A 10719-nucleotide genomic window follows, 5' to 3' on the forward strand; every position below is an offset into this window, starting at 1 on the left:
GGAGGCCTTGGAATGCAAAGGGATGAGCATACATACGCTTTTCCTGTAACTTGACTTCAGTTAGGGGGCCAACCAATAATAGCTTCCGGAAATATATTGTCTTTTCCTTCCTACTAAGTTGCATTCTGAATTCCAGCACTGAAGTCAAGCATTTATCAGACTATGTGCAGGATTTATTCAGTTATTTTTTGTGAAAACCATAGAAGGAAAGAAAGGAAGGGAATTTTTGAAGCTCTGAGCTTGTGTGGATGGGATTCCTAGGTACCATATGCAGACTTTCCAAAAAACCAAAAGGAAATTCCTCAAAGGAGTGAGAGACTATGCATAATATTGTACACAGAAAAATATCCTTATATTTGTGAGAAAGGATGCTTTCTGCTACTAGTTTAATACCTTATCTTCATTTCCATTAAAAAACCAATTTACTCAAAGGAATAAAGAAGAAGACCTTAAAAAATTATCAAACTTTTATAGTCAATGCATGTACATCAATTTCTTAATTTTAACTATATCAAGAAACAATGAATGAAAAACTTTCAATGGTATCTTGGTTAAATAGGTGAATTTGGGTCAAGTAGCATGATTTAAATAAGTGGATTTATGTTATCCAAGAGGAGATTGCTTCTTACAAGGTTTAAACTAGTAAATGTTCAAACAGAAATCCATTAAATGCATCATAACCTATTGCTACTTCAGAAATAATGCTTCGAGCCTTGTTACTCATCCTGGTTTCACCTGGGATAGAGTTAATTTCTTCTCAGGAGCTGGTGCAGTGCTGTGTTTTGGATTCAGAATGTTAATAATATTAATATTGACCTGGTTTTAGTTAAGTCATATTCATTCTAAGTCAAGGGCTTTTTTTTTTTCTGTGTTCATGCTCTGCCAGTGATAAGGTACACCTAAGAAAAACAGGAGAGAGCATTGCTGGGATGGGCGACCTGAATTGGCAAAAAGGATATTCTACACCATAGTATGTTATGCCCAGTATATGGACTGGGAGAGTTCATATACTGGGCATGACATAGGCCGGCCAATCCAGGTTTAGGAATGTGCTCTGGAATTAGTCAGCAGGTCAATTAATCTCTTGGTTTTTTGTTAGGTTTTTTTTCCTATTCCTTTTTATTGTCATTATTATTATTGTTATTATTGTCCTTGTTATTATTTACTATTATAGCATATTAGTTTGTTATCCATTATTAAACTTCTTTTATCTCAACCTACAAGTTTTATTTTTGATTCCCCCCTGCCATTCCACTGTGGGAAGAGGTTGGAGAGGGGGTGTTGATTGAGTGTCTGTGCGGTGTTTATTACCAGCGGGGCTTAAACCCTGACATTACTGAAGAGTCAAAAGCCTTTCAAATAGACCATATAGCTGCAGCTCCAGATTTGGTGTCAAAATTATCTCAAACTAGATATAAAACAAACCTTTTTGACTATGAGGGTAGTGAAACACTGGAACAGCTTTCTGTTCCAGAGAGGTGGTAGATGTCCCATCCCTGAAAACATTTCAAAGACATGGACAGGACTCTAAGCAACTTGATCTATTTGAAGATGTCCATGCTTATTGCAGGGTCTATGGATTAGATGGCCTTTATAGATCCCTTCCAATCTAGATCATTCTATGATTCTATGATTCTGTGGTTATATACTCTTTGTGAACTTTGATTATTTTACTTTATTCAGTATTTCTTTACCCCTAGCCCCATAAATTACCTTCTTTTTTCCTCAGAAATAAATCTTGAGCAAAGAAATACTAACAAGATGGTCAGTCTACCTACTTAGGAGAACAGAGTTCTGTATTCCCTTCTACTTTCCTGTTTGCAAACATATGTTACAGTAAATAAAGTTCTCTACTCACTGGACACATTCTACTGGTGAGTCTCTTATTCTACTACTTTGTTCTGCAAGCTTCTTTCATTGTGATATCACTTGTCACTGCAATGAATAAAATAATGTACAAATTATTTCCCCTGGGGACTGATGACTAAACCATTTGGTTTGATTGGTTAATCCTTGGAGCAGTGCATACCTGTGGTGGGTTATGCTGTGTAAAGCGATGGGGTCTGTGTCGATCAGTAGACTGTCAAGATGCGGGGAAGCAGAATGAGATCTAAATATCAGAGGTTAAAAAGAACTAGGAGATTTTCAAAAGGATGAAGAAAAGACTTCATATTGTCCATTTAAAGGTAAACCATTGAAAGCTTTTAAAGTAGAACAATTAGGAAATGTTAAAACTCTGAAAGTATCTAGACCCGTGGAAGCTTCAGGAATCAGTAAAAAACCAGCATTGTTACAAGATCATGTTCATCAAACAGATTCCTGTAAGTCAGAGCTCATTACCTGAAGTTGTGGCATCATAAGAAAATGGATGTAATTGGTAAATTCATATGATGATGTTTAAAGCTACATGGTCAGGTCAGCTTGTCTGGGGTTTTTAGGGGGTTTTTTGGTTTTTTTTTTTTTGGTTTTGGGTGGGTTTTTTGTTTGTTTGTTTTTATTATTGTTGTTTTGGGTTTGGGTTTTTTTCTCTTTTTTTTGCTTTGTTTTGATTTCTGTTATTAGACAAATGATCTCTGCACTACGTTCCTTGTCTGTTGTAAAGTTACAAATAGCTGTATTTACAACAACTGGTCAGAGAGACACTTGAGTAATGAATGATAAGATAGCCTTACTAATGAGCTCAGAAAACAGCTATTTCAAGTGCTAGGGAATTAATTAACAAAGGCCTGTTATGTCCTTGTTTCTGGAACACTTGTTTTAGAGTAGTGAATCATGAGAAAAAGTCACCACACTCATTGAACAATATTTTTTTCTGAACATTCTCTCTTACAAATAAAAGTATTTCCAGGTCTATACCAATTAAAATATCTGGAGGTGTAGCTGGGGATGCAGTTATCTCTCCGCAGCACAATGAAATAAAAGTTAAACAATAAGCAATAGGTGCTACCATACACCTCTCAGCAGAGATCTGGATAAAAGAACAAAGAAATGATTACAAGGAGTGTCACTGCCATTGCTCAAGCTGTATTGCACTGAATAATACACAGTGAAAAGAAAAAGAAATTATTCCCCTCTGTGATCCCATAGTCAGCAGATATTTTGTTGATGTAGTACTAGTCAGACAAAAAAGGTGTTTGATCTTACATGAGCACACGCCCAAAGGCCTTTACTCTGTCACAGTCATTAATGCCAATGACATTTTCACTGATCTGCTAGAATTCTTTAACTCTTTCTAGACAACATTTTGTGACATACCCGTCCTTCCAATTAAATCTGATGATCACTTGGTTGAGTGAATATTCTCAAGAGCAAAGAGAAAAAGTGTTCTCCATTGTCTTTTAAATTACAGATCATGATGATGGCCACATGACACTTAATTAGCAAAATACTGAGTGGAATGCATTTTGTAATTTAGCTTCCAAATGACCTTTATATTAGAGAAGTCAGTGATGTGTAGGCTAGTATGGCACTAAATGTATCAGAAGATCTAGAAAGAGACAAAATATTGCATTCTATACTGGTAAAGATGTAGAAAACTAGTTACATGACAGTATAGTTTTGCACTTTTACCTTTTCTGAATGTTTTAGAAACAAGCATCTTCATTTGGCAGTCAGAGATTTTTTTTTCTTTGCATGTGTACAAAGCAAGAAAGAAATTCTATATAATTTCTAAATTCACTAAAAAAACTGAGGGAGAGATGTTTGCCTATCTCTATTAAACAATCTCTGGGGCTTTCAGGAAGAAAAGCTCAGGTGTACTCTATCTCCTTGTGGGTTTATGTGTAAATCTTTCTGTAGTGTAAACAGACTGGGCATAGGATGACTTATTTTGACCACTATCCCCAGCAATGCCCTGTGCTGTGCAGACAAAGCCTTTGAAAGGTTCAGTGTCAGTTATTAAGGAGACAGATGGGATTTACAGCCAGCCTGCACTCCAGATAACCTCACAACAGTGGTGCTGAGAGTCATGAAGTTACTGGACTTGCATAGTTTTACAGCCATGGAAGTGAATTTACAGGTGTCATCTGGCACCATTCTGAGCCAAACCATACAGAAATTTTAGCCACTTTTCTTCCCAAGGCCAGGTACAGCATCCTGATAGCTCTGGAGATGGCTGTTCTCCATCTTGCAGGTTTCATATCAGAATGTATACTGGAATGGAAATGTGCAAAGAAACCACTTTCTTCCACAACTACATAGCAAAAAGGGGATTAGACATACCTAAGTTTTTATAGGTTTTCTGTTTCTATTACCGGTATGTAGAGACAGATACTACAGGGGGAATAAAGGTCCTCTCTATCCAATTGACATTTTCACAGCTGTGGATGACCTTTCTGTTCTTCAGTTAGTATTTTCAGATCACCCTGCCCCACATTGTCTTGTCAAAGTCAGAACCAAAACAGGAGAAACAAGAGCCCCAAAGCCAGATTATAAGTCTAGGCAGAACATGTCTGTTTTATTGAAGGTAAGTGCTGTAAGCTATCTCCCATCCTCATGTCCACCAAGTTCAATAGGATGAGAGCCAGACAGCAGACACTAATGAGTGGCAGGCCTTCACACAGAATATAATGAAGTGTATAAAAAAAGTAAGGAAAACACAGAAGTTTTAGATATGAAAACAAAGAATTTTTTTCCAAATGTTAGTGTACAGAGTACTGACTTTCCATATTATGTTGCGTGCTCAGGAGACAACAAACATCATGGCTCAGGGAAGCATCACCTTCTAGTCAGTCATTCACGGGTGCCCCACATAAGTATTTTCTTCTCTAGTATGTTCTCCTTTCTTCATGAAACTTCTGCTCAAGTCTGAGAGTCTACGGCACTATGCGGTAGAAGGTGATGTTCAGCAGAACATACATTTTTGCCTCAATTTCACTTTTTCCTGTTTATGACCATGGCATACAGCTATCATAATTGCTTCAGGAATTATGGGGCTAGCTGGTCCCCTGCTATGTGGCATTCACATCCTCTGAAAAAATTCCTTCACGAGGATTTTTCTCCTGGGAAGCTGAAAAGCCTCAGAGAAAAAGAAAACAATTCTTATCTCATTTGCTTCGCCTGTGTTTTGCTCATGTAGAATGTGTTTGGAGACTGTTTTCCCAAAGGTGATTGCCTGATTGGATTCTGGTGTGAGTTGTTTTGACTCGTTGGCCAATTAGGGCCAAGCTGTGCTGAGACTCTGGAAAGAGTCACAAGTTTTCATTATTATCTTTTAGCATTCAATAAGTATCTTTTCTGTATTCTTTAGTATAGTATAATATATCATTCTTTAATATAATATAGTATAATAAAGTAATTAATTAGCCTTCTGAGAACAAGGAATCAGATGCATCATTCCTGCCTTCGTCAGGGCTTCCCTGAAAATACAACACTGCTATGCTTAGGCATTTGACACAACAGGATGTGGGGGCACAACTTTCACCCTAACTTCACCTCCAGGCTGCACTATGATCTTAGAAATGCTCATCAGGCCTTGGCCTTGACAAACATCACCCAGGCTAAGCTCCTCTTGCACTTTTCGGAAACACTGCCTGTTCTTCGGAACTTATACTGTAAAATGGGCTCCTTTTTTTTTAACATACAAATGTGGAACATTATTTTTCTTACCTGAATAACAATCCAAGTGGAACAAAATTATTGTTATTGAAATTTTAAGGAAAGTTATTGATCCAAATTGCATCCAGGATGGAAAATTATTATGCCTTGAACCAACTCCTTTGTGACCTTATAAACTTATAATGACACTCTTTGAGGTCTCCCAGACTGCAGCAGGCTGTAACCAGAAAAGTCCCTCCTCCTGGGGTACCTCTCAGAGCCAGTGACATCTCAAGTTTGCTATACTTGTAGACCATCACCAAAAGCCAGCCATGGAACCTGGCCCATTTCCACTCCTTGAGTGTCAATCCTTCACCCATTGCGAAGTGGCAAAGCAAATTTTTCAAGGTATATATACACCTTGGATCTTTAGATCACTGTGTGTGCATGTGAATATGCTATTTGAAATGTATTATGAATGTTGCTGTCTTAAGTTCAAATTATTTTAAAATCCTTTTAAAATTCTTTGAACCTTTAAATTATTTTTAAAACCTTTGGCCTAAACCCCTGGTCAAGTACAGGGCTACATTTGGAGAGGGGTCCACTATGAACCTTGTGAATCAACAGAAGAGTCTGCCTTACTCCTTTTTATGCTTGCCCTTTCCCATTGCTCCCCTTTTCCATCCCTAGCCTCCATGTAGATAATTTTGCATTGATTTTAATCTGAATTTTCTCTATGTGCTGCAACAATTTAGTAAGTAGTAGAGTGAACAATAGTAGTAGACTTGCCAATAATTTTTTTCCACTTTCACTTCTGTATTAAACCTGCTTTTGCTGGTACTTTTGTTGATGATCCTTTGAGTGACCTGAAAGACCCATTTCTGACAAAGGATCACAGACAGCAGGCAATCTGAAAAAAAAATAAATAGAAAATCCAATCTCATCACATGTCAATGACAAGAAAGAAGAAAAAAGGGAGTTGGTTGTCTCAGTTATATTGAAATTAGGCTATCAGTTCTGGTGGTGGGAGGTCTACCCAAGCCTTCTCTGTTTAAGTGTCTGTCAAGCATAGTATGAAACACATATATGCACAAATATATTAACCTGCTGGAGCTTCTGAATGTCTTCTCAGCATGATGTGCAAATGCTGCTATGCTCTGTTAATCTAAATCTGTGTAAAGTATAAGAAAAGTAATGTTCCATATACTGCAGTAATAGACATATGATGTGAGTCTTGCATTCAACCCATTCTATGAAATACTTAACTATTATCTTGGGTATTTTCAAAGTCATAGGAAAGATGATGAAGAATAAAAGGGATCTGCAGGGGTTTTGTAAGTGTTCTTAATTTGGAAATGGAAAAGTGCAGTCTGACAGCTATCTTTTGCAATATTATCATAAGAGGGTTCTAGATTATTTAAGTTAGTTAGCAAATTTTTCTATGGTTTGAGTCTTTTTTACTTAATCAGTATGCAGAAGTAACATAGCACACTGGTATGTCTACCCCAGGAGTGACTTCTAGATGCCATTGCATTATAAATCACTGAAAAAGCACTAAATTCATAATGACTCTTACATTAAACTCACTGAATAGATTATAGTACATTTAATGGCCCATGCCCATCCTTTTCATTTTTTCAGTGACATTTATAGTTGGAGAGTTGTTATTTCCACAGTTTTCTTTATCTATAAGTGGATTGTATTGCTTCTCACCTTGTTGTAAGTTCATGGTTTTGAGTAGCAGCTTTTTGTAAGTTTTCTTTGTAAAGGATAAAAGCTCACCCTCCCCATCATTCCTTCTCCTTTGAGTTCTCTGAAAAAAAAAAAAAAGCTTTCAAACCTTCTCCTTTCCCTCTAAACATAACGATAACAAAGAACAAAATGAAAATACAGCAACTCCCTTCCCCCAATATTAGTTTTCCTTTCCTTTGGTAAACCCTGGTGGTTTGAACTACCATTAAAAGAAACTTGGTTTTTTTTTTCTACTTTAAGCCTTCCCTATTAAGTGAGAGTTCTGCAGATCACAGAGCTACAAGTCAGTTGCAGAATATATGTTGTGGTAAGTAGAATTAACCTCTTGACCTTCAATTCTCCTCTCCTGTGATGCACACAGATATTTCTCTAACCATGAAGATGTTTTTACAGACAAACAAAGGATGGCTTTTTGCCACTATTTCTCACTGAAAGTTGAGCTAGTAGTCCATGGAATTCAAGTTTTTGGGCTATTTCAGCTGTATTTAGTGAAATTAAAATTGCAAATTTCTACTAAATATCTATCTTTTCAATGGCAAAAATGCATCCATACTTATGTGTACACACCATTTTGACTTGGAAAATAAGATGGCAAATTAATATTAAAAACCAGAGTTGTTGTACTTTTATTAGTTCTTATAAAGGTGTATTTGCAAGCGTTTACATGCATTTCTTAATGTTTTGCTTTTTAAAAAAAAAAATACACACATGATTTTGCAGAAAATAGTTGAAAATGAAGCTCTGGCTGTCAAAAATAAAAAACTACAATCTGTTTTTAAATAACAGTAACAGAGAAGAAATTATTGGAATTGTTCTGTTAGGGATGGTTCTGCAAAATCTGAAATTCAGCTGAATGCAGTAAAGCTTTGAACCTGATATAATTAAGCCAAAATATTTCAGAACAAAAACCTGCTATCTTTCCTCGGAATGTAAATGACAATATATTGAATAACAGATGCAAATAAAAGCTATTTTGTTATTGATAGCATTAGGACCAAGAATGAGCACCTTACACTGTGAATGATGACCTATGTCTCTTTGTCACAAATGTTTCAGATTGATTATGCAGCAAAGACAACAGTGGATCAAATTTTGTGTGTGATTAAAATTTTGTTTCTCTGCTGAGTGAGAAAAAAAGCAGTAAAATTTGAATAATAGTTTCCAGGATAATTTTCTGATCAATTTAGGGAACAGTTACTTGTTAATTTCCCATTATTATATGGGAAATTATGTAAATTGTGTAACTAAACTAACTTCTATAATTCTTCCAAGGAGGTGTCTGTGTGTTACCTTTTCGCTGCTTCAAATGGAGGTAGAAGAAATAAAGGGATTTATTCAGATAATAATTTTCAGCCTGTTTGTAAGAATTTAAATTTAAAAAAAAAATCAATTGACTTAGAAAAGCAATATGTGAAAAACACTGTTTGCCAAGACAAAGGTATGTATGAACTCTGGGGCATTTGCATGTTTTACATTTTCCAGTAATGCTTATTTTACTGGACATTACATGTATATATATATATACATATATATATATAATTGATGTTAACTACAAAAAACAAAATCTCTCAGACTGTGCTAGTACTTCTGCAAAACTGTCATACATTTTTTTGGGTTCCCCACTGTATAATTAAAAACTTTAGATAAGTGGCATATTTGAACATCTGTTGGGAAGATACATGTACTTTCAAGCAACAAGTTTTCTAGAATAGGTAAATCTTGAAAGGTCTTTGGGCTCTTCATTGTATGACACAATTGTACTCTAAAAGGCCCTAAGTACTGTACCAAAAAAAAAAAAATTGCTCTTGTACAATCATTGTAACTGCTGGAATGGCCTCTCCATCCAGTTAACAAGTCTTAACAATTTACTGTGCTAACTCTGTCATGTTATTTCTATAAGCACATGTTCTTAGCTCACGAGAAGGAGAAGTAATCTAATTTCAGCCTCTAATGAATGACTTGAACCAGCTTACTGTTGTTCTATAACGTTTCCAAACAATTTCTGTTATTCTTTGTAATGCATTGTGACTTTTGACTATTAAGTTTCTGCAGCTTAATAGTCAAAGGGTTTTTTTAAATTCTTTTTTTTTTAAGTGGTGTCTCCACAAGGACAACAAGGGATAATTTTTACATTGTGTTAATACATATGAAATTTCTTGACAAAGGAGAAAATCCCTATCAAAATATGGATGAATATATTCAACCAATAAAATGTTTTACAGTGTAATTAAAGGAGAGGGAAATTTTCCTCAGGTGAAAAGATCTGGTTTTAGGCCAGTCATGCAACATTCAAGAGACAGTTCATTGCTTATTAATTTCTGCATTAATTTTTTTTTTCTGAAAAATGTTGCAGGGTTTTCAATAGCCTCACTTTTTCTCTCTCTGGCAAAACATGTGATTGTTTCTTCTGCTAAGACCAGTGAGAGGACAGAAGAAAGGAAGCTCATCTGGGAAGACTGTCCCTTATGCTCTTTTAAACACGAAGAGCATCTGTGCAGGTATACATATATATATATATGTGTGTGTGTGTGTGTGTGTATATATATATATATATATATACACTTACATACATATATATATATGTGTGTGTGTGTATATATATGTAGTTTAAGCAACATTTGGCGCAATTTGGTGTTGGTAGCACAGCAGATGTGAGACTGAATGAGAAATTTGAACAGGAAGAAAACAATGTATTGTGTAAATATTTATTACATTTCTGAAATAAGCGATCGGTTGGTTACTTTTTATTTTCTCTCTCTAAATGGGGAAAAACCTGGTTGTATCATTAATGCAACATATACATGCCCAGTTCTAAGCTGGATTTTGAATTCTTTTTCTCTTTTCTGGGCGCTCAGGATAATCTCGCATGTTTTATTCTGCACTTCTCATTAAGTCATTTTCTTCTCTGGTCAGCCTAGATTTTATTATTCTATCTGGCCTATTGGCTACTGTATAATAAGAACTGCTTTGAAATTTGAGACAGAGAATCCACCTTTTTTAGTCCTTTCCTAAAAAAAAGGTGAAGCATCTGAAAGCATGAAGGCATAGGGCCCAGGTCTCACTGCCAGTTTGTAGTCATTTGGAGCCAGATAGATTAGACAAGCTGTTCACATACAACAAATTCAAAGTGTCAGACTTGTTGCTGATGTACAGAATAATTCTGTGATGTAGAATACTTGGTGCAGACATGACAGATGCAAAGTATGACAACAAGGTCCATGGCACCTCTGAGATGCCTTGAGCTGGAAGTGTTACCTTTCCTTTTCCATAAGTCAGGTTTTGTTTTAAGAATCATGGGAATAGAGAAAACTGTCCTGAGACATTATTTACCCAAGAATAATCTCTCTTGTTGCAGCAGTCTTTTTTCACATCCCCTTCTATCTTCATATTCTTAATTGAATTTTATGCAGCATTTAATTTTCTTACAATATA

Source organism: Fringilla coelebs (assembly GCF_963513975.1).
Source record: "Fringilla coelebs genome assembly, chromosome: 2".
Classification (NCBI taxonomy): Eukaryota; Metazoa; Chordata; class Aves; order Passeriformes; family Fringillidae; genus Fringilla; species Fringilla coelebs.